The sequence below is a fragment of the Amia ocellicauda genome, chromosome 1, assembly GCF_036373705.1.
Source record: "Amia ocellicauda isolate fAmiCal2 chromosome 1, fAmiCal2.hap1, whole genome shotgun sequence".
NCBI classification, from domain to species: domain Eukaryota; kingdom Metazoa; phylum Chordata; class Actinopteri; order Amiiformes; family Amiidae; genus Amia; species Amia ocellicauda.
The window spans coordinates 46,422,616-46,447,970 of record NC_089850.1 but is presented as its reverse complement, the minus strand read 5'-3'; the positions used below and the strand labels follow the sequence as shown (position 1 = coordinate 46,447,970).

Sequence of the window (25,355 nt, the reverse complement as noted above, 5' to 3'; positions counted from 1 at the left end):
ACAACATGATTGTCCCATGACGAGGATGTTAGGCAATGACAAAGGGAAAGGAAAACTGGCGAGGAACAGCGCAGATTGGACCAGAAGAGGGAGTCTCAAGAACATCTTCGTTGATTGGACCAGAAGAGGGAGACTCACTAACCTCTTCGCTGATTGGACCAGAACAGGGAGACTCATGAACATCTTCGCTGATTGGACCAGAAGAGGGAGACTCACTAACCTCTTCGCTGATTGGACCAGAACAGGGAGACTCATGAACATCTTCGCTGATTGGACCAGAAGAGGGAGACTCACTAACCTCTTCGCTGATTGGACCAGAACAGGGAGACTCATGAACATCTTCGCTGATTGGACCAGAAGAGGGAGACTTACGTACAAGTACAGTGCATCTGTTTATTTTTTTCATTGCTTTTAATTGTTTTTCTAGTTTTGTTTTAGAAAAACGAAACAAAATACAAATGTCCGCGTTATACTTCGTGAGCTTTTTTACCAGAGGATTCATTAACTGAGGTATTAATTTATAATAACCTATATACATTCTGTTGCTTTTTTGTAAACTCATCGAGTCAGAGAAAGGCTTTAATGAAACCCTACCTGCCTTCACTGGCTCACCATTACAGGTTTCGGTTCAACAAAAAATGCCCACTGTAATATATTTTGCAGTATTTTACAGTTGCATCTTTTCATAGCATTTAACGCAATTTTCTTCGTAGATCGGCCAATATGCAGTGTTCTGTATGGTAAGTCGGAATAATTATATCATCTTAAAAACAATATTTTTGTATGCCCTAAATTTACTTCAGATCTTCTTGGACGCAACCAGCAAGGGAGGATTATTTTTCTGTCTGCTGCTCAAATTCCATACAATTAACACTAATAAAATGGCATTAAAATGAATCTGATTTTATACAAATACTTTATTTTATAGAGCATAATCTCCAAAGTACTTCACACACAACAACAAAATCACAGAAGACCTTAGTCAAAGTTAATTTTCTGACTAACAAAACTGGAAATTATGCATATAAAAAAGCTGTCTCACCAAGTACAGAACCCAGCGGTCCCCCAAAAGGCAGATATGCAAGAACAAATATCACAACATGTTAAGGGTTTCAATTTAGGGGAAGAAAGAGAGAACAAATGTGTCTTCAGTTTAGGTTTAAAAATAACCCAGGGTAGGGGCCTCTTGGAGGAACTGTCAGAGAGTTCATGGGTAAGGAGGTTCCTATGACTGGAGTGCTGTCCCTTTGTCAGTGACACTAAAATATTTGTTTTTGTTTTTCAAGGATGGCACAAGCCCTTTGGAGCAGATGGAAAACAATCCAAGGCAGTGTATTCACGGTGAGCACCCAGTTGCTTTCCCCACATCTAGAAATCCTCATACTGTAGCTTTAGGAGCAACACTCCTTCTCCCAGTTGAGCTGTTGTAGGAGGCTGGGATGAGGCTGTGTCCTACGATCAAAGGGGTGAAATAGGGCACTGACTACACAACGCAGTGGGGATTAACTGTGTGAGGATTAAAGCATTCATAGCACACACTCTGAGTCATTGGTTTGTGCATGTGCTCTTGCTTTTTACTTCCTCGTCCTTTAAATCTATATAGTACAAATTATATATGAACCATTATATTGTTTTTTTTAAATAACTAATAATATCTTGCTAGAATAAAAAAAGAAGTGACCAAAACACAAAATGTCCAGAAATGATTTATCACTTACTTTATATCTTTAAAATGTCTCTCAGAGGGTTTCTGAATACATTAATCAACGCCTGTGACATATACACCCATTCCCTCCACCCTCCCTTACACACAGGAAATCAGTGACTAATACGAAAAACAAATTATGGAAAGCTGTTTACAGCAATTTATCGTGTCTCGCCAGTATAGATTAAAGTAGTCCCACTCCCAATCTAAGAAGGGCTTGGTTAAAGCCTCCCAAGTTGTTGTTTTCCTGTAAATAAAACTGGAAGAGTGCCAGCAACGAACATGATAAACCATTGCTGCACTATATAGAGGTGACACGGTGAGTTCCCCCTCCACTGCACACACATGATATTTAAAGTGTTGTTTCCCACCCCAAATACTTTGTCTGATTGGTCAGGTATTGGATGCAGCTTGTTCTGTGTCCTCATTTGTTGGCTAATCAGCCAATTATCCTCCTGGGGCAGTCACCCTTTAAAAGCAAAAGTCATAGGCTTTGTAGAGAGCACACTATGATATGATATGGATTATGAAAAGGTGTCATTGTTTGTTTCAGGCCTGTATGCTGGTGCTTTTGTTGTGTGTTTGTTAGTAAAAAGTATTTAATACACAATTTCTAGTACAATGTAACATCAATGAACAGGCAACAGACTAAAAAAATAAAAAAATCTGTATACCAGAATAATTTACAAGACCATAAAAGTACAGAATTAGTTGCTAGCTTTGACTCAAGTTTGTTTTATTAAGTTTGGGTGGGTCTCCCATGACCTCAGCTGTGCTTGTGACCTATAAATCTTAATTTATTGATATTTATTTGGAGCTATGTTGTGGTGGTGGGGGGGTCACACCAACATAATCCTATTGGCACTAAAGAATACAGATTGAAGTAAATGACAACCAAAGACTGCTACTGGAGTAGTGCCAGTGTTAGCATAGTTTTTCTTTGATTTCTGAATGTTATTTGAAGAGACAAATAAGAAAAGGAAATGTCAAAGCATGTACTTCCTGGCATACAAGCAGCTCAATATCATTGTTTTATTTGTTACACAGGTTGTTGATTTGTCTGCAGTGCCGCCTTGAACTTGGCTACGGTAAGACTGTGTGTGCCTTCTCATGCAGTGTCCCAACACAGGAGTACACATTGGTGTGACTGTACGTTGGTTTAATTTTATGCAGGTGCTAGTCTGCATCAGTGATACTTCAAAATACTGCACTGATCACTAGCCCTTTGCTTAACAGTGTCATGTTCTGGCCACATACATCATGCAGACTTAACTGAGATATGTTTTTAACTTTGGGAGTTGTAGAGAACTCAGTTGGGAATACACATGTATCTAATTATTTTCCTTGATTCATATAAGAGGACTTGTGCATTCATGTTTTTATTTCAGTCGTTATGTTAATAAGAAGAATAAGAATAAAAATAATGTGTAAAATATGTATTCTTTTGCAATAATTTTATCTACACTAAGATAAACCAAGAAACTGTAAAAACTAGTTTGAGTTATTTATTTTAAGTGATTAAGCCGAAGTGGAAGAATTTGGATTGCCATCTGGCTTCAGCTTCTACAGTCCTCTGAAAGGTCTGCCTTTTCCCCAAAACGATTCATTAATCAAGGCTAATCAACACTGGAAAATGTGCGTTAATTGTGAGTGCTGTCTTATAGCAGTTGTTTTGTTTCACTATTAACTAATGGCAGCCCATTGGCCCAGTGTTTTGAAAGAAGTGAGTGGTGGGTATGAAAAGGTCAAGTCGTTTGATGAGGCTTATCCTGGACAAGTTCTGCACCGATGGAGGCTGGAACACTGACATTGTAACATTGTAACAGTGTTACAATGGATGACGTGACCACATGAGTGCTGAAAGCCAAAACTGTAAGATAAAAACTGTATACAAAAACACTGCTGTGATTCTTCTTCGCCTCCTGCTGAGGAATCTGAGAGCAGAATGACACATGGGGGGAAGAATGCCTCATCAGGTTAGTGCTGTTGAAACTGAGCCCCTCTTACCTCTTGTCACAATAACAAAGCAAAATGCCATCACCTCCCAACATAGCATTATGAAAGAAAAGCAGGTGAATCCTGATCTTTTGTCATGTGATTGTCAAACAATATTTTACTGGTGTTAGGAGAGCTCTGAGAATTAAATGCAGTAAAGTGAGGCTGGCCTGTATGACCCCACACAACGCACTTCAACATCTGTGAATGTCAAGAAACCTCTTACAGAGGCCTTTTTTGACTGATGGATATGGAATCCCTCCTTGATGGGGGGTAGTGACATGTATAAAAGTCATGCCATGTATGAAATCATTGGCAAACTGGCCTGATATTGCATTTTTATTCCTTGACCCGCAGGCCCTATTTTGGCACTGTGCCACAGACTCATCTCATAGCTTCAAATGGTAAGGTTTCCACTGAGTGCTCAATCTGCCTTGACAGTCTGAATGACACAGGGGCTCTCAGCTTTCACCAAGTCTGAACTCAAGGGTCAGAATGTATGCGTTTTCAGGCGAAGCATAATGTGAAGCAGTGTACTGTAGTGCAGTAAGGACTGTTCGCAGTGTATGGTTGTGCTGTATGGACCATTGATAGCAATTCAGAGTTTTGTCTGCAGTATTGGACATAAAAGAATGAGTGCTGCATGTTGAGTTTTGATTCTTCTTTGACATATTTTAACTAGGCTTCTGTGCCTATGCAAGTGAACTTGCTACTGATCCTCTATAACAAGTTGTTTTAAGTCTAGATGAATGACTGTAAGATGCTAATTTGTTAGGAATGAATACATTGCAGTTTTAACTAACTTAATAATGGGATTCATATTATGTGCTGGACACTTCTACTGTTATTTGATGCTTGTACACTGCTGTTATTAGATATTATAATGATTGCAGTTTTAAAATTAACAAAATAAGCCACCTAGGAATTGACACTTAACATTTCACAAGAATGCAAATTGATTTAAATGAAAATGGAAAATATCAAAGATTGTAAATGACAGTGTGCATTTCCTTCAATTACATTATTTTATTGATATATAAAAAACATTTAATACAGCACCGCCTAGCTGTTTTTTGCTAAGTCTGTCCTTTGGAATTTGCCTTTAATCCTACATTTGTATTAACACCAGCATACCATGTGTAAACAATTATATTATACATACATATGGAAAAACATAATTTAAGATGTACCACAGCTGCGTTCATTTCTGGAATAAGTTACAACTCCCATTCTGAGGCTGTGAAACACACCTGGATGTGGTTTATTTTTCCCAAGTAATCGGTATTTTAACATAGGAGAAATTAACATTACAGAACATATGGAAACAAACTAACCGAAAACAAAAAAGCCGTTATTTACTCTTCAATTTTAATTTTGACTTCTTCAGCTTTTTTAAAATTAATTTGGGGTGCATTCATACTTATAAACAAACATCAGAAAGACTGTTTCCGAGTAGTTCACTAATTTCCTTCAACCCCAGTGGATTTACTCTCAGTATACAAATGGTTACTCTTAACTCGGTATTTAATATTCCTTTGATTTGATGTTCCTTTAGGCTGCACACTGAGCTGGTCCAATAGCCTGAACTGATGTAAGTTCAGCTCTGTGGTATAACTGGCACAAACTGCAGTACTGTATTCTCATTACCGCAGTTTTACATCTCTCTCCGGGACTGTTGGGTTCTGAGGGTCACTTATTGAATTGCTGTATTTTGCTTTATTGGGGGTTTTAAGTTTGAAGCAGCAGGAAGCTGAAAATCGTCTCAGGTCTCGGGGTTCCTCCTGCAGAGCAGCCTAACTTAGTTCAGCTGTCTTAGCATCAGTAAATAGTAATAAGTTGTGTTTTTATTATCTTGTTACTTTTCTTGTACTTTATCAGAAGTATTGGTTCCAAGTCTTACAGAATTCTTATAACTGCAATCCAGTAGACAGAAGGGTGGACTCTATCATGTGTGTCCAGTGTGGTAGCTCACACAAACCCCTGTGCATTATTTGAATTATATAATTTATGGCACACATCAAGCTTCAGCACATTATGTAATATTTAATTCAACCCCTTAATTAATATTTGATTATTAATGAGGTAGTTTGCTTCTGAAGATCAGTTTGTCACCTCACACAAACAGGGGTGTGGAGCAGTTGTAATGAAAAATTTGCTTTTCACTGTTTGCATATAATAGCTGCCAGTGACGTCTTTCACTGGAAAGGCACCTGCAGGAGCAGAGGTTGCTGAGGGCTCTTCTAGTCAGCCTGTGATTTGGTTCTAGAATGTTCCTGTTTATGTTCTGGAATCACAGTCTGAAAAGATGTGGGAGAATGTCTAGGAGGATGCCTGCAAGTGTGTGAATGGGAAGAGCCTTCTGACCTGCCAATCATTGAAAACATGTACCAAAGCTGCCCAATAGGGGCCCTGCTGGCAGGAGGAAGACCTGCCCCTGGTTTCTATGAAAAGTCTCCTCCTGGCTGCAGCTCCCTGCCATTTCTTCTTTCACCTGCCCGTGAATGTGCTTATGCTTTCGCTCATGATTGCTTAATGCTTGAGAAGTGTGCTCACCTACTCTTAGGAGTGCGGTTACATTTTTACCTTTTCTCATTGGAGTATCCTTGCAATCTTTGTCTCGACAAATTGTCGATCCCTCGACTCTCTTGTTGATATCGACCTACCCTCGACCCTTCTGCACCCCGTGTCGACTTCGTCCGACCTCGTCGACCTTCATGTTCCCTCGACCTCTCGACAATACGGCCTGCTCTCGACCTCTAGATGCCCTTGTCAACCTCTCGGATGTCGACGTCGACAACCTCAACTTAATCATCGAGGGGGACAGTATCAGTGCTGAGGAGTTTGGCGAGATCCATCTGCCACAAGAATTGTCACTATACCTAGAGAGCCTGAATGAGCGAGACATAAACACAGATCTGCTGATCGGGATGAAGCCGAAGGGGGCTTTCCATCGTGATCCTGAGCTGAGCTGCCCTCAGATGATGGACACGACTTGTGTGCGGAGGAGCATGCCCAGAGTGCACTGACGGGAGAAGGGGGCTGCGTGCACTGTGTGGCATTTAAGGAGACCACATGCCATAAGAGGGCCAGGAACTCCCCATCGGCCAGCCGCCGCAACGGAAGCTCTGCCCGCCACTCTTCTGTGGGCTTGGCTCCCCGTGGACCTCCGGCGAGTGTCTCTCCAAGGAGGCGGTGCTCGTCTTCCTCCCGACCTTCACCAGCGAGGGCGCAGTCTGTCTCCCCCTCTCAGTCTCCTCGCAGGCGCTCCCCCGGGAGGAGAGTGCAATCCCCCAGACGAAGGTGCGAGGCGCTCCTGCTCCAGATCCGCCAGGCACAGGAAGTGGACGACATCACGTCTCTAATCGGAACAGTGGGGGAACGGTCACACAGGCTGGACTCCCAGCAACAAATGCTGCACTCCATGGCGGCGCGACATCCGGCGAGAGAGAGGATGTTCAGTGCCTCCCTCAGCTGCCACTGCCCCCACCGCAAGAAGCGTGAGGCCACGTGGGACAGCGCTTCGGATCCTCCATCCTTTACAGCGAGTTCAGTGTCGAAGCATTTCCAGGCACCGAGTATGGAGTTTAAATCCCTGATGCGATGTGGCTCTGGCGGTGGACATTCCCTGGTGCCCCCAGGAAGAAATTCAGATCAATCGATTGGTAAGAGAGAGGACCGCTTCGCCTGCGAAGACCCTCCCTTTCCTTGAGGATTACGTGGACATTGTACAATCCACGTGGAGCCAGCCGGCATCTGCTCCTACGACTTCTAGGCAGGCGGATGCCATGTATGCAACGGTGGGGGTGGAGGCGAATGGACTGGGATCTTTTCCTCCGATAGGAGACTCAGTGTCCAGGCTGGTTCAGGCGAATGCTATATTGGGTAAAGAACGGCTCTGCCAAAATAAGCAGTGCAGAACAATGGACGCTATGCTGAAAAATACCTATTCGGCAGAGACTTCAGCGATCCGGGCTAATAATGCACAGGCCATCTTAATCCTGTATATGGGTTACCTGATGGGACGTTTGAGGGAGCGCCTGTCAATGGCGCATGTAGAGGAGATGGAGCTAGTCAATGCCTACATGACTGACTTACTGCGAGAAGGGGCGCAGGCCATGGGGAGATCTCTCGCAGCTATGGTTGCAGCCACCTGTGGTTGATGCAGGCGAAGCTCCAGGACAAGGAGAAGTCCGTCCTCTTCGATGCTCCCATCACCCCGGGCCAGACATTCAGTGAGACAGTGGACCTCTCTATTGAACGATCAGTAAAGGCAAAGGAGACAGCATAAAAATATGCTGATCTCCAGCAGGTTAGGCGGCCGCCGCAGCAGCGCCTATAGGGATCCCAGCAATCCAACAGGCTGTGGCAGAGTGACTCGCAGCCTGAACAACGCTGCAGAAGCCAGCCGTAGGCGAGAGGGAAAGGTAGGCTCTCCAGCTGGAAGCCGAAGGGCAAGACAGAAGCCCGACAGCTTCCCCCACAGACGGGAAGTCATCACCACAGACGCCTCCGGAACAGGCTGGGGTGCTGTCTGGAATGAAAGGGGGGTCCAAGGAGTGTGGAGCGGCCTCTGGTCAGCTGCACACATCAATATACAGGAACTACAACTGCGATACACCTGCCGGGCGTGTCCAATACAGCGGCGGACATTCTCTCCAGGGGAGGTCCGAACAGCTCAGAGTTGAGAGTGAATCCTCAGGTGCTGGAGCAGATCTAGAAGAGGCTTGGGTGAGTCACTCTCAGGACGAATACGGCCTTCCTGCCCAAGGTTGTGTCGGCGTTCCACATGAATCAGCCTGTTGTCCTGGAGTCTTTCCATCCCCCTCCACACGAATCGGATGAGGACCGCAGACTACACGCACTCTGCCCTGTCCGTGCTTTGAGGTGCACATGCAGAGGACTGCACAGAGCCGCAAATCCGACCAGCTGTTTGTCTGCTACGGTTCCACCACCAGAGGCAGGCACAAAACGGCCACTGGTGCACTGGGTGGTGAACGCGATCCGGTTCACCTATGAGACTGCTAATGTTCCCATGCCTGAACACATTTCGGCTCACTCAATGAGGGGACAAGCCACGTCGTGGGCTCTTTTTCACGGTGCCACACTGCAAGAACTGTGCAATGCTGCAACCTGGTCTGGTCAACCTTCACAAGGTTCTATTGCCTCAACGTGGCGGACCGGCTGTGCCCAAGCTGGGCTCCCAGTTACTTAAAACTGCTAGCCCTCAGGCGCCATGAGGCTCTGCTATCCTTGTCATTATGGGTTTAGGCTTGGTCAGATGTCAGGACTCACGACAGCTGTGGTATAGTCTTTCCATTCGGTAATGGCTGTCGAATGATTTGAAAGGGAACGATAGATTATTATCATAACCCCAGTTCCCTGAAAAAGAAAGCCAGTCATTACCCTTCAGAGGTCGCTCAGCCAGACGTCCTGATGAAGAAATGGCAGGTAGCTGCAGTCAGGAGGAGACTTTTCACAGACACCGGGGGTGGGTCTTCCTCCTGCCAGCAGGGCCCCTATTGGGCAGCTTTGGTACATGTTTTCAATGATTGGCAGGTCAGAAGGCTCTTCCCATTCGGTAATGGCTGCCTTTCTTTTTCAGGGAACCGGGGTTAGGCTACAGTCACTACCTGGCAGTCTCCTAATGCAGTCGGTTCATATATGACCCAGCCTCACAAGGGGTTGATTAAATGGAAACATACAGAGGCAGCAGAGTCTAAAGTTAATAACTGAAACTTGGCCTGATTTCAAGACTTTCTGCAACTTCAACATAAAAGCTGCTGCCAAAAATCTATAAAAATATTATAGTGAGAAATAGCCTTTAACCCCACACACTTTCTCACCAAGTTTCAGTAAAGTGTTCATCTAAACGAAGGTACGCCCCTGCTTCTCTGTTTGATCTGGACCTACCATAATTTCCTTAAAGATTCATTAGGTGCCCCTTACAGTACTGTGAGAATGCCCCCATGTGATGACTTGCTGAAATGAAATGTTGATCACCAAATCTTTTGGTGTGGCTGCAAAGTCTTGAAATATGTCAGGTTTAAAAGGAATTCAATGTGAATGCATTTTCTATTTATAGTGAGTCTGTGGCATGTGAAACAATATTTTCTTCGCTTTTTCTTATATGCCAGCGTCGGCAAAGTGATGGACCATAAAGAAACAAACAAGCAAAACCCTTTTGTGTGCATCCTATTCTTTCAGGGAGGATGATGCTGAATTTACAGGTTAATACAAATATTAGCCACTATAACTGGATGCCAGTTTAAACCACAGCTGTGGTTATTCAGACATTAATCTCTTGCAAGTAATCCCAGTGTCCCATTAGGTACCCTGGTTTTTATTTGAAGGATACAGGGAATGTAAAACACATTATCACTAAGCCGAATTTATTTATTCTCTAAATAAATCTTCCACATTCTTATTTTACGTCCTTTTTATTGTTTAAAAAATGGCTTAATGTTACCTGCTGGTTTCATATTTGTGTTAGTAACTAGTCAAACTTAAACTTTATCATCAGTAGGACAGCCAGAAGTCAACCCACTATTCCATAATAGTTAGTTATTTAAAAGCATTCGTTTTGGTTATGAAGCCCTATTCACACTGAAATTCCGGCAACGTTTGCCTGCTTTTTTCCTGTTGCACCCCATTGACACTGGGTTTGAATGCCGTAAAATTGTCGGCAAGGACCCACACTGAAAACAGAGTACCGGCAAGAGCACTGTAGCCATGGCAATGAGACGAGCCTCTGGATTCAGGAGAGCAGACACGGAACGATATTCAGAACGTCTTTGTACAAGTTTGATCATTTCCCGTTTAAAGATATGGCAGTAGCAGTAAAATACTCCTAGATGGATATTTAGGAGACGTCGCACTGCTGTGTTATTGTGTATACAATCACAATTCGCCAGCGCAACGCTGTTCATAATATTCACAAATATAGTAGCCTATTGTGTTCAATAACTGCATATAGTGTGTTTAAATAGACAGTTGGATGCAGTCACTATTCAAACTGTTGTCATAGATTCTGAAAATGAATTGCTCTGCTGGTCAGATCTGTGCACATTCTGCACAACGTGAACACACCCATGTATTTGGTTTTATCAGAAATTGTCAAATGTGTTAGGCTACTGCATGTAGTAACTTTACAAAGTGCAAAAATGCAGTACTGTTCAAAGCATAATGCAATTTACAAATTCCAACACGTGTATAGGAAATGTACAGAAAACAATACAATGTAGTCATATGTATTTGTTATTGTACGCGTTATGCTGCCATTTTCTTACATGCACTAATCATGTAAAATGTAAATATCCAGTGTTTTATTAATACAAAAGGAACCAAGCTCACTTGATTATTGCAATATGATCGGAGTCGTGAGAAAACACGGAAGTGAATTACGAAAACGAACTAACCCGAATTTGTTTCCAAACGAACTGAGCATATTTGTACACAAGACAAGTGTGAATGGTGAGCACATACTGATGCATTGTTTCACAGCAAACAAACCCAGTGTGAGGTGGTAACATGTTTTCCTCTATAGAGAGATTATATTTTGCATGATTTATTGGTATATAATGTGTACTGTGTACAGTTCTGGGCTCCACACTTCATGAATGATATCGCTGCTCTAGAGGCAGTTCACAGGAGAGCAACCAGTCTCATTCCAGGTCTGAAGGGAATGTCCTACTGAGAGACTGAGGGAACTGAACCTTTTCACCCTGGAACAGAAGAGACTACATGGGGACTTGATTCAAGTCTTTAAAATCATGAAGGGCATTGACCACATCAAACCAGAGGAGCTTTCCCAGATCAGCAGGGAAACAGGAACCCGGGGACACAAATGGAAATTGGGCTTCAAGGCATACAAGACTGAAAACAGGAGACACTTCTTCACATAGAGTTGTCACAATTTGGAACAAACTCCCCAGCGATGTGGTTGAAGCTGAACATTTGGGAACATTTAAAAATAGACTGGATAGGATCCTTGGATCACTTAGATATTAATGGACACCAAATGAGCACAATGGGTCAGATGGCCTCCTCTTGTTTGTAGACTTTCTTATGTTCTTATCTGATGTATGGCATTAGTTAGCATTACACACGCCAACCTGTTGGTTCATCAATAACACTCAGAATTGCTGCGACTATATTATTTCCAACCTCTGCCATTTCTAACAGCCCGGTCCGTTTCTTGTTATGGTCTCAAGTTCTTGTTCAAAGGTGGCTTAACCTTGTCATGTTGTGGTCGCAAAAATGCACCCCTATTCCGATTTGTTACGGCAGTTAGCTGACACACTGCATTGACGCGCAAGGACTTGACGCTGAATTTGCCTGCTCCATTCACACAGACACATTGCCAGCAAATTTCTGGCAATTAGATTAGGACCCTTGACGGAAAATTGCTGGCAAATCGCAAGTTAAATGTGCATATCAGATTGCCTTGATGTGAAGTGATACTGATTTTGGGATGACTGATCATGATTTTACACACACTGCATTGTAAGCTGCACTGTTCAGCTGTACTGATTTGTGCCGAGAAGGATACAAAGCAAAAAATGCCAGCGAGCCCAATGCTAGGGAGACCGCTTCTAATGCAAGACAAGGGGGGACTTTATTGGCTGCATTGGCAGTCAGAAATGTGTTTTTGTTATGGTGTGCAACAGTTTGTATGTAACTGTCATTCTGTTTTTCTTTGTCAGTTAATGCCTGATTAAAAAAAAAAAAAAAAAAGTGCAATTCCTTTCCAAAGCACAGCATTCTCAGTACCGAGTACAGCAACCTGTCCCCCAATTGGAATCGCCTTCAATTCAATAGCATTAGATAAGATTATATTTGTCCTTCAGTGAAGAAGTGCCTGTGGATATATTTTATTTCATGCAAAAGGTTCTAATCATCAGTTAAACATGTTGTATTTATAATCAGCACAATATGCTGTCTACGGAATCCTCTCCTTTTAAGGCACAATATTTCTTCTCTATCAGGGTCTATATATATCGGGGGAAATATTCTTTGTTTAGAGCCAGTTGCCAAGGCAACTCCTTTAAACATTACAGTACGTGTCGTAAAATGTTTAGGCCAACCCAAGATTGTGTTTGAAGTTGTTGCTTTGTTTTATTGTTAAAATGATTTATTTATTTATAACGAGTTAAAAACAATTATAATATATCTGAATGAGTGAAGGAACAACTCCATCAGGCATATGGGCTTTGACTCGGTGACAAGCTAATACATGTAATGTTTAAACTATGGGCAACCTCTAATGCGAGTATGCATTCCAGATGGAGACTGGTTATGAGAGCCGCTATTGGTTGTGCTATTCTGCAATGTGGATTGCCGAAGCCCTGGAAGGAGGTATCGCTCCTAGTGGAGTAATGTCAGTCTCTGGGCAATGCTGTTGTATTTGCAATACATCTGTTGTATCATTCTCTTCAACAATTTCCCACTAAGTGTCCTTTTCCCGTATTTGTGCTGACAGGCTGCAGAATTCTAGGAAGTGGAACACATGTGATTCTGAACCCCCCTGTTCACTCATTTCCATGTGTCCCCCACCCCCTAAGATATTAGTGCCACTCTTTTTATCACTGTTGGTGGGATGTCTTGAGCTGCTTTTGTAAAAGCTTAGTTGCCTGAACATTTTATAATGTGTGGAGAATCAAATGGAAATTAGATTCTGAACAGCTACATTTTTTTTTTTCTTTTCTCCTCTTGGTCTTCCACTAGTCCCCCCCCCCCCCCCATTTGAATTCAATATATCCTGTACCTCACATCACCAATTGGGCGGGGTCATAATATTGCCTCTTATAATAATGAGTTATAAGACAAAATGTATATGACAGAACAGAATGGATGGACTTCTAAATGTTATGAATTGTCTTTTAAACCTTTAAGAAGTAAATACTAGACACTCACATACTAATAACTTCCATAACTTGATCTTGCACTGATGTAAGGAGATGGAGACCGAGACAGAGAGGCGGGAGGGAGGAAGCATGAGAGATATCGGCGGTGCTCTTCGAGGCACATATGTTAAACACATTGGGATTTCCTGAGATGATGTGGATCCTGCCAGGTTTCCTAACTGGACAATAACAACCGTTATTCATTTGTATTTAAATCCCTGATACAGGAAAACATTGTTTTTACTGCACAAGAAGAGTTTTATTATTTAACTAATTGTTTATTAATTGTGAATGTACATTAGTCCTACCCTGTTTTGCACAATTTGAACCACAGAGTCATGAGGCACTGTTCCTGGAACCTCCTTGGCCGCCAGCTAATTTATTCCTGTATGAAATATGAAAGATCTCTCTTGACAGAGATGGGAAAAGTTCCCTTGTACTTCCTGCTTCCTCCATCAACTCCCCCCTACAGGCCAGTCCTGGTTGATTATGTACTACAGTTACACCTAATACTGCAGCCACATGTATTCACTTGCACATACATACACACACACACGCACAAACAAAATAAAGGCACAGTGGTTCCCTCAGACGTCGTTTAACAGGAATAACTTATTTTTCACTTCTCTTTAATTTTTTCCAGGAATGTTATAATGAGCCTATGGGATCAATGAACTTACAACAATGTAGTTAGACAGAGGAGTCTTCTCATTTGGTAATAAGTCTAATATTCTTGTTTCCATGAACTGTATCACAGCCGCTTTCAAGAACGCTCTCAGGAAAACGTGTCTTGGCGAATGCACCCTGTGCCCTTGTTGCATCATGGGTAAAGGGGAAAAAAAAGTCAGCCACAGTAATCTTCTCAAATAAATCTTATCATGTCTGCTATGCTCATTTCGCATTTCACAGGCAACAGCATTGTTTATTGTGGGTTCCGACAAAAGCGTCAGAAAAAGGAAATTAATAATCCAACAGGCTCGCACGTGGCAAGCATGGTCACAGGGACAGCGATCACCTGGAATAGTAGTCAGACGCCTGTTTCCGGAGTCATCTGCAAATCCCATCCAGTTGCCAATAATTAAAACATCCTTGTGTACATATGTGACCCAATGCAGCTAGCGATTAAGTATCAAAAGCACGATATAGGGGCATATCTAGGGAGCTTGAGAACACACTTTTCTGTATATAAACATCAACAGTATATTTTTAAACCTGAAAATAGGACTGCCTGACTGAATGTCCTTTTAAGCAATTGCCGTAGGCTTTGATTCAGGTGAGCAGAAACAACTGTTTCCTGATGAACTCTTAAAGATTATGGACACGCATGAAACACACATATATTTTCACACCTGGACCACATCTACAGTCTTTGCAACTGTGGTTGTTAAAGAAAGGAGAGAGCAAGCAACAGGACAATAAAGGAGAGAAATGTTATTTTTTTCCTATCAGTCCTATAACCCAATCACACTTGTTGCAGGCAAGGTCTGTGTGAATGGGTTATTGTCGGCATTTTCATACCAGCAATTTTCTGGCAAGGGTCCTAGTCTAATTGCCAGCAATTTTCCTGTAATGTGTCTTTTTAAAAGCAGCAGGAAAACGAATGCCAGCAAATGTCAGCATTTTTGTGACCACAACACAACCAGGTTGTTCATGCTACCCCACTGCTCCGCTCTCTCCACTGGCTCCCAATACCAGCACACATACAGTTCAACACATTGACCCTCACCTACTGCTGTCTCAACCACACTGCACCAAGTTACCTTCAGACACTCGTCTCTCCATACATCCCCTCCAGACTACTGCGGTCTTCCAGTGCCAGAAGACTAACTCTACCTCCTCTCCACTCCCCCTTCTCCAGAGCCCGCTCCTTCTCATCCCTGGCCCCTAAATGGTGTAACGACCTTCCCACCGAAGTCAAAACGGCAGAGTCCTTGACCTCCTTCCGGCGCTTACTCAAGACGCATCTTTTCAGACTGTCCTTTTTAATCCCTGTTAGATAGCACTTCACAGAGTTTTATTATGCTTCTTGCGTTTTTGATTGTTTTCCTCCTTGCTCCCTTTCCCGTAGCCCTTGACTGTGACCTAACATCTTGATGGCACTTAGCTTTTACCGTCCAGGATGTATGACCTCACTTACTGTACTTGCCTGTGTAAACTGGAAGTTGTAAAATGTATTATTTTGAATTGCTATGTTTTATGTAAATTGAATTTGTAATTATTTGATGCCTTTACTGTATTTTTGCACTTTGTTTTGCACTTTGTTTTGCACTTATGTTGTAAGTCGCCCTGGATAAGGGCATCTGCCAAGAAATAATAATAATAATAATAATAATAATAGAGTGTCTGAATAAAGACTTTGACCCCTAATAGAATGAGAATTGAGAATTAGCCCATTTCTATTTAGCATTATGTTTACATGCTCTTACTCACTGTACATTTCAATATGTATTGGCAAAATTTTCCTTGATTTCTTTCAGGCAGGTTTTCAAATTGTCCTTATATAGCAGATATCTTTAAACAGTTGCATTATCTTGCATTTGAATTACAATTATGTTTGATAAAAGACTTGCTCAGTGTATTGTTTGGCCTAGTTTTACAGATTCCATTCACTCAGAGTCATGATTAAGTCAATGCCAAAGTAGTTGTGTTTGGTAACTTTTATATTTGTCAGTCATGCTTACTTTATATACTACAACAATCTAATTACAGCTAAGGCCCCCGATTATGTCAAAACATTGACTTGTATTCAAATCACCAATATCAATCCCTGTCCTTTGAGGATAAGCTTCCATTGGGTTAAAATAAATAAATACATACATAAGCCAAAAGCAAAAAAATACAAAAAATCATGTCATGACCTGGTTCGGTAATTTGTCATATTGATTGGTGGGTGGGATGTAATAAAGAGGATATTTCTTTCAGACATACTAATAGGGGTATTGCCTTCATTCAGCAGGATATTACTTAAGCACTTTTCCCTTAAAAATTGGCTCTGAATGTGTTATCACAGACAAAGCTCAAGAAATCATTTGAACTGATTGTAATCTCGGGGGACTTCTTCACAGAGAATATTCAGCGATCTTGGATTCTTAACAACAAGTTAAAAAAGGAACATTCCAGCTGATGTTGTTCTAAATTCTTGAATATGCAGTTTACACAATAATGACATGCTAGATTTGAGCTTCCCACTTGGTTACACTGTTTAATTTGTTGCAGATTGCAATCGATGTAATAGTAATTACATGTTAATAATAGTAATTAATAGTAATTTTTCCTAAACATCAGTCTCCAGAAAGCAAGCTTTTGGCAATAATAATCAGACCGAAGGGTATGGGTAATAGAAAGCACTCAGGACATGAACTGATGCTATGGTTTGTTTGTATGACTCAACATCTCCACGTTAAATATCACCTGCAAGGTCACACTCTCCTCTGCAATGGGGTAGTGACCTTACTGTTTAGTAAAAACAAAGCAAAACAATTACCAAGTGCTTTTTCCCCCCCATCAGCTTTGAGCAGAATCAGGGTAATAATAGTTTGATATCAGCAAATTAAATAAATAAAGTGTACAATCTTGTTTTTATAATGTAGACATAAACAATTTCTGTTTTGTTTTTTGTTTTTGTTTATGGTAATGGGTGACCCAGACTGTCTTATTGCAGGGGAGTCAATTCACATCTGATTAGAACAACACTTTCATTTGATAAAAGAGCTTAACATGTGTAGAAGCAGCTTTTCAGTGCAGACACGTGACTTGTGCCAGTTCAGCTCGTGAATATTCAACACGGTCAGTTTGGCAGATTCATTTTCTTTTACCTTATATGTTGTTGGCATCTTATAATAGTTTTTTGTTCTCTTTCTTGTGATGAAACCGCCACCTTACTTTACTGCCTTGGAATTCTTATAAACAACGGGTTCAGTGTTTCTGTAGCTGGCATGAGCCAGTCCCTCCCTCTCCTTAGAGGGCTGTTCTCTGAACAACAGCCACATGGACACTGCAGTCACCTAAAGCAGAAGCTGCCCCCTCTGCCAATATGGTTCTGCTTTCCATTACTTAATTGTGGGCTCTGGGGCTGCAGGAAATAATACTCTATCAAAATGTTTACGACAGATTTTATTTTTTATTTTTTTATTACAATTAGAGTTTCTTTTCAAACGGATCATAAAAAGTCCTGCTGGTACACTTATAGCCAGCAACCATTTTAAGTTAGTTGTTTTCCTGTGTGGGACATTACTGGAGAGTAGTGAAGGAAATAATTAATGATTCTGTATTTCATGTATCCTCCTTCCTAGTTGCACAGATATTTTCAGTGTTTATTGATGTAAAGGTTTGCTTTTTTTTTTTTTTCTTTAATATTACATAATATTTTTAATTCCCTTTTTCTTTTCACATATAGGCCTTTTTCCGATCCAGTTTGATGGATTCAGTATTGTTTTTCTGGCTATCCAAATGCTACTTTAAATAACTCTTGATCTTTCTTACTTTTCCAGTGTCCGTCTGAGTGTCACTTTCAGAGTTAAAAATGACTTTAAGACTGATTTATGTATGTTTTTAATTTTTTTTCCTCCCCTCGTTGCTGACTCTTATTCCAGATGTGGTTATTTGTGTGTGCCTCTGGACTTCTCTTCCTCTCTCCAGTCAGTCAGTCCAAGTCAAAGACAAACCTCCGTACAGCAAATGTGCTGGCTAAAGGATCACACTTGGTGTTTTAGAAATCTCTCCTTGATTGTGCATGCATATAACATGTGTTTTGTACTAATAGTTAATAGTCTACTGAGCCCAGAAATGTACACATGGTAACCGATAATCATTTAATGCAAACCACAAGCTACAAAGAATGTCCTGCTGTATCATTATTAGTAGTAGAAGCAGTAGAAGTTGTAGTTGTACAAACAAAAATAAAACAATCCTTTAGGAATGTAACTGTTACGAACCACAATAAATAAATATATTGCGTGGATGGTGCAGTGTGGGGATCCTGAGAGTACTCAATTTTTTTTTCCCACCCCCTATCCACTGCAGTGCATTCATTCAACATGTAATAACTGCAATAACCTCCATTTTGCTAATAGAATAATTCCTCATTGATTAATTTGCATTATATTATTTTCCTTATAGTAGATCTGCAACAGGAGTGAGACGAGTGTTTGAGTTGCCATTCTGTGGTGGCTTTGATGAGAGTGGCACTATGATTGTTCCTGCAGAATCAAGCAATAGGCCACCAGTAGCGGTGTGTGCGGCCAGTAGTCTGCACTGGGCCCACTTGTCCTATGTAGATGTAGAATGGCATTTCCTTCTGCTGGGAATAGACGTTATGGTGTTATACCATTAGTGTTACACCAAAGTATACTCTTTGTGTGCTGTGGGGTACATTTTAATCCCATGCATCTCAAGCAGTGAAAGGTAGTCTCCTCTGTGCTTTAGGATCAGGTCTATGGAATATAAGAGTGGCACGATTTATGTACTCAACACACTTGGAAGTTTATAAATCATGTTTGTTGAGAAGGAACAAATAGAGAAATATATAAGAGTTTGTGGGCCAGAAGCTAAATTCTTAAGCAGTGAAGTAAATCATTAGCTGTTGATCCAAATAATATAAAGAGTCAATGGCCTCTTGAATCCTCAGACAGTTTTCAGGAGCCTGGGAAATCTGTGCAGTTTCACAGACGTGGTGCCAAGCTAGCCTACCCTTAATCCAAAAACCAGTGTTATCTACAAATACCATTGGAGCAAAATAGCAAGCCTAATTATAACGTCCCTATTTTTCAAAACGTATGTAGCAGCATAAAAAATATTGACAGCAACCCAAGCAAAACAAATTGTCTATTTGTGTAGATATTGTAGCTTTATTTTTATATTCAGACTTTGATTAATCTAGCCAGTGATTTATTTTACTTTACAAGTGACACTCCACTGTGAGAAGTAGACAGAGATGCAAAACTGCTACCCACATTGACTACTTCCTGGTGTTTCAGATTTTTTTGATATTCGTCTTTTGGGGATACTTTATTTGTAAGGAAGGGCAATCCGTAATTGCAGGCAAATCAATGTCTATTTGTTTCAAACACTTGTATTCTAAAAAAGGTTGTACTGTTCCTGTTCTCATAATATGTAACTTCTAGCTTGTTTAATATACTACTGTGTTTCCTCAGTGATTCACTATTACTTGCCCCCCCTCCCTTAAAATATCTTCCTTGACAAGTGATAAAAAGAGAAACTCCAGTGCCACATTGAACTCAGTTACCAATCTGACTTTGTATTTACAGTCAGTCCCCAAAATTCAATGGGAATAATTTGTTTTGAATTAAACAATCTGCATGGTTATGATTTTTATTCTTATAACTACAATAATTAGGAAAAACTACAGTGCATCCGGAAAATATTCACAGCGCTTCACTTTTTCCACATTTTGTTATGTTACAGCCTTATTCCAAAATGGATTAAATTCATTATTTTCCTCAAAATTCTACAAACAATACCCCATAATGACAACGTGAAAGAAGTTTGTTTGAAATCTTTGCAAATGTATTAAAAATAAAAAACAAAAAAAGCACATATACATAAGTACTCACAGCCCTTGGCATGACACTCAAAATTGAGCTCAGGTGGATCCTGTTTCCACTGATCATCCTTGAGATGTTTCTACAACTTGATTGGAGTCAAACCTGTGGGAAATTCAATTGATTGGACATGATTTGGAAAGGCACACACCTGTCTATATAAGGTCCCACAGTTAACAGTGCATGCAGTGCACAAACCAAGCCATTAAGTCTGAGACAGGATTGTATTGAGGCACAGATCTGGGGAAGGGTACAGAAAAATTTCAGCAGCATTGAAGGTCCCAATAAGCACAGTGGCCTCCATCATCCGTAAATGGAAGAAGTTTTGAACCACCAGGACTCTTCCTAGAGCTGGCCGCCCAGCCAAACTGAGCGATCGGGGGAGAAGGGCCTTAGTCAGGGAGGTGACCAAGAACCCGATGGTCACTCTGACAGAGCTCCAGTGTGTCTCTGTGGAGAGAGGAGAACCTTCCAGAAGAACAACCATCTCTGCAGCACTCCACCAATCAGGCCTGTATGGTAGAGTGGCCAAACAGAAGCCACTCCTCAGTAAAAGGCACATGACAGCCCGCCTGGAGTTTGCCAAAAGGCACCTGAAGGATTCTCTCGTCTGATGAAACAAAGATTGAACTCTTCGAGTCCTTCGAGAGGAAGGAGAGCAGGACTGGAATCGGAGAGATTGTCATGGCTTCTTGCTGTTGCTGTGCGGCATCTCCTCACTGGAGTCCTGCAGCTAGAGTCCCTGCCCTTTGGAAGGGGGGCACTGAGACTGCTGGCACAGAGGTCCAGGGGGCTGTTAAATATAGCTTGCAGCAATAGTAAATAATAATAGCCTACAATGTAACCTCTTCTGAATTACAGAAACATAGGCTCAAAGAGACAATGAATATTGACCTCAAATACATTTGAACCTTCACCCTGAAGCAGATGCTGTATGAACAGTGTTATTTGAGATCTCTTCACATTATTGGGTGCATTTACAGAACATGTCCTGGATGCTCAAGTTTCAGATCCAGTGATGTCAGGGCTCAGCGCATGAAGTTAATATCCCAGCATGAAACTGAAAATGTGGAGTGATTATTTCCATGTGGGGACAAGTGCTATCATGTGGAAAGGAAAATGGGTTTCTGCTGTTTCAGTAATAACAGGAGATAACACGGGTGTCAAAATGAGGTCAACACAGCACACAGCCGTGCACCGAGATCCCCTTCAACAATTAGTTTTTGGTGTCAGTAGTAGTGGAAATTAATGGTAATGTTAATCAGGGGTGGAAAGTAACGAATTACAACTACTCTCATTCCTGTAATTGAGTAGCTTTTACATGTATTTGTGGGTTACAGACAGACAAATAGACCAATAAATGAAGGAACAATACACTCAAATTTCAAGCATTCCACCCACAACACTCAACAGGCCAATCAAATTTTGTGTCGTGATGGTTGCGGTTGGTCAGTCAATTAATCAAAGACTGATTTGAAGTCAGTCATCCAGTCCAGCAGCAGCAGCTAAGGTAAGTTAACTGGCTAGCTAGCTAGCCGTGAGTATTAGTGATTAGGGGTGCACATTTTTTAATCCAAATCGAAGATCGATCGATACAAGCTTTTGATTTCAACCATTGAATTTAAAGACAGGTCGCAAATTATTTATTTATTTGGCTTCGCCAAACCAACATTTATTCAAGTATCAGCAGAAACAAAACGGCATATGTGCATTTCTCCGGCTTATCCATTCTTATGTTACTAAACATTTTAATTAAATACCTATACTGCGTTTCAGCTGTAAACTCCTCAAAATGAATAAGTTATAAACACTTGCTTCTCCAGCCACTGGACCTGCAGTTCATGCGAATATGATATAGCCGACAATCTGGACTTTGTAATAACATTAGTCATTGTGAACAAGTTATAATCGTGTAGATTGCTGAGACGTGATCTGATCTGCTTTCCATTGGAATTCAATCTTGATAACTTTCTAAACCCAGGACTCTGGATCAATGTCTTGATGTGTTTGATGCAAACTATTTTGCACTATAGGGCACTGTAGTGTTGAAAAACTTGTTTTCTGTATTGATATATTGATATCTGTAAAACCGAGCCGAAAATTGAACTGAATCAAAAATTTGTGGAATTGTTACACCTTATTTGTGAGCAAACATTTGAAGAGCTTCCTGGCAAAACATGATACAAGCCAATTCCACACACAATTCAAGTTATTGCAATGGATATACTCCTAGAGGGTACAGTTTAATCTAAAACTGTGTTATATGTCTTGTAATCACAATACTAAAAACTTTTTTTTTTCCCAAAACACAACATTTGACATACCTGATTTATATCAAAAGGCAATATATCAATTTTAGCCAATCAGCATTGCGCTCGTTTTCAAAATAAGTGATCTCTGAAACGGGGAACGTTCACACGATACATCATTCAGCAAAGGTTGACAAAATATCAGACAAAATCAAAAATTAGCAAATTGCTTTTTGGAAAGAGATGTTTCTGTAAAATATACAGGCTCCTGTCCTGACCAGTTATGTCCCCCACAATAAACTAACGAAGTTACATCAACATTTGTTTGTGTTCTAGGTATGTTAGCATTGGGATGGTATTTGTATTTATTTAAATATCAACAAAAGCCATAAATAGGACCGTTACTTTATTGTTACACATCTGTGCACTCTGGCCATCATTGAAAATTCATTTACTTATTCCTTTTTTTTTTATATATTCTCAATTATGGCCAGAGTGCAGATACGTAACAAAGTAACGGTTCTATCGATTTAAGAGTTTGTATTATTATTATTATTATTATTATTATTATTATTATTATTTCTAAATGGCTGTTGCTGATATTTAAATAAATAAATACATATTCAGATGGGTGACAAATTAAAGGAAAAATCTGAATTAAAGAGTGGAGGAACATAACAAATGCAGATGCCTCCAGACAGGTGTACTGCATGATACAATTAAGCAATTAACATGGTATCATTCTCTGTGGCATGTATAAAAATCCTGAGAAGGCCCAGTTGACCTCGATTTTGGAACAAGATGGCAAGAGGAAAGGATCTAAGTGACTTTGAAATAGGTGTCAGTATTGGGGCACGAATGGCAGGAGCTTCAGTCACAAAGACGCTCAACTGGACAGTGTTCTCGACAAGTGAGTGAGTGTTGCGAAGCAAAGAACGGTACAGGCCTGACTGCTTGACCCATACAATGAGGGGGTCCGGAGGCTCTGTTATGCTGTGCGGGGCATTTTCTTGGCATGGTTTGGGTCCATTTGTCCCCTTAGAGGTAAGGGTCACTGCAAATCATTACAAAGTTATTCTGAGTGATCACCTTTATCCTATGGTGAAACATTTCTATCCTGATGGGAGTGGTCTCTTCCAGGATGACAATGCCCCCATCCACAGGGCGCGAGGGTGGTTTGATGAGTATAAAAATGATGTGAATCATATGCTATGGCCTTCACAGTCACCAGATCTCAACCCAGTTGAACACCTATGTGTTATACAGCGCTCATCAAAATACCAAATGAGGGATATCTTTTGGAAGAATGGTGTTCATCCCTCCAGTAGAGTTCAGAGACTCATAGAATCTGTGCCAAGAGCATTGAAGCTGTTTTGGGGGCTCGTGGCCCAATACCTTACTGAGACACTTTTTTTGTTGGTTTTTCTTTTAATTTGTCCCCCATCTGTATGTGTGTGTATGTATGCAAGCAAACACTAACTCTAAATAAATATATAATATTTATTTATTTATTTAGAGTTAGTGTTTGCTTGGAGATCATGTGACAATGCTTTGATAAAAGTAACTAAGTAACTTGTATTCCGAGTACTATTTAAATGAGCTACTTTTTATATTTACTTGTAGTTTTTATACCAGTACTTTTACTTCTACTTGAGTAAAATTTCAACAAAGTTAACAGTACTTCTACTTGAGTAGGATTTTTCAATACTCTTTCCACCTCTGATGACAGACTTCAGTGTAAACCTTGTGGTTTCACCTGTATATGGGCTCTCTCTGCCATTACACGACAGACACAGAGCCAGGACTCATTATGAAAAACAAAACCTTCACGAGGCTGACATCCTTGCAGATGTGCCACCTGCAGCCATGCTGTGAAAGTAACACTTTATTTGAACACCCCTCTATGTAGCCTACATAAAGCCTACATAACACAGCCATAATGCAATCATAACCAGCCATAACCGTTTTTCAAACTGACATAAAAGGCCCTGATTATAGCACTCACTATGAAATATGTGACTTAACCATACATGCCACATGTCATAGAATGATTCCTCCAGATTTTGGCAGTAAAGTGTCATAATGCAGGTATAAATACATATAAGATATAATGTTATAACACTCTGCTATGAAACATGGGAAATAACATCTTGTCATAGGACACCAAGAAAAGTGTGGATTTCAATTGAAGAAAATGTATGCACAGCTTGGTACATATTGTTCTCATCATTATTAATATTGTGTTCTGTTTATTGTGGACCTACATGGAGTATTGATGTACATCTGTATCGTATTGTTTGAGTATGTCATTCTTTCTTATTTTATAATAAATATATACCTTTGTAGCTAAAATGAAGGACCATGTCAATCTTTTACTTGCTGCTCTTTTTTTGTGCTGCTTAAATGGAAGCTACCCATTTCAATATGTAGATAATGTATATTCAATAAAGCAGGACATTAACATGTATTATAACAGTGGTATAAAGTGCTGCAATAGTTACAACACTTGCATTACATTGCTATGAAGGATTTTGTGCAATTAAAATAAAGTGACATACATATATTATAGGTTGTATCACTTCCATGAAGTCTTATTCCAGTGTTATTTGCTTGAATACAGAGTAATAACATAACACACTCCACACCAATGAAAGTAATCAGCTTTATTACAAACAAATATATATTTTATATACAGTGAGGGAAAAAAGTATTTGATCCCCTGCTGATTTTGTACGTTTGACCACTGACAAAGAAATGATCAGTCTATAATTTTAATGGTAGTTGTATTTTAACAGTGAGAGACAGAATAACAACAAAAACATCCAAAAAAACACATTTCAAAAAAGTTATACATTGATTTGCATGTTAATGAGGGAAATAAGTATTTGATCCCCTATCAATCAGCAAGATTTCTGGCTCCCAGGTGTCTTTTATACAGGTAACG

General features: G+C 40.6%; 1 long non-coding RNA gene across 1 annotated transcript in view; it reads left to right on the top strand.

The window, feature by feature from the left end:
- Positions 1-639: 639 nt before the first annotated feature.
- The window catches only part of LOC136751535 (uncharacterized), a 59,028-nt gene continuing 34,312 nt past the window's right edge, over positions 640-25,355 (top strand). The window contains exons 1-3 of the long non-coding RNA XR_010817023.1: positions 640-740; positions 1,287-1,341; positions 2,753-2,793. This is a non-coding gene — a long non-coding RNA (uncharacterized LOC136751535). The remainder of the gene's footprint in view (positions 741-1,286; positions 1,342-2,752; positions 2,794-25,355) is intronic.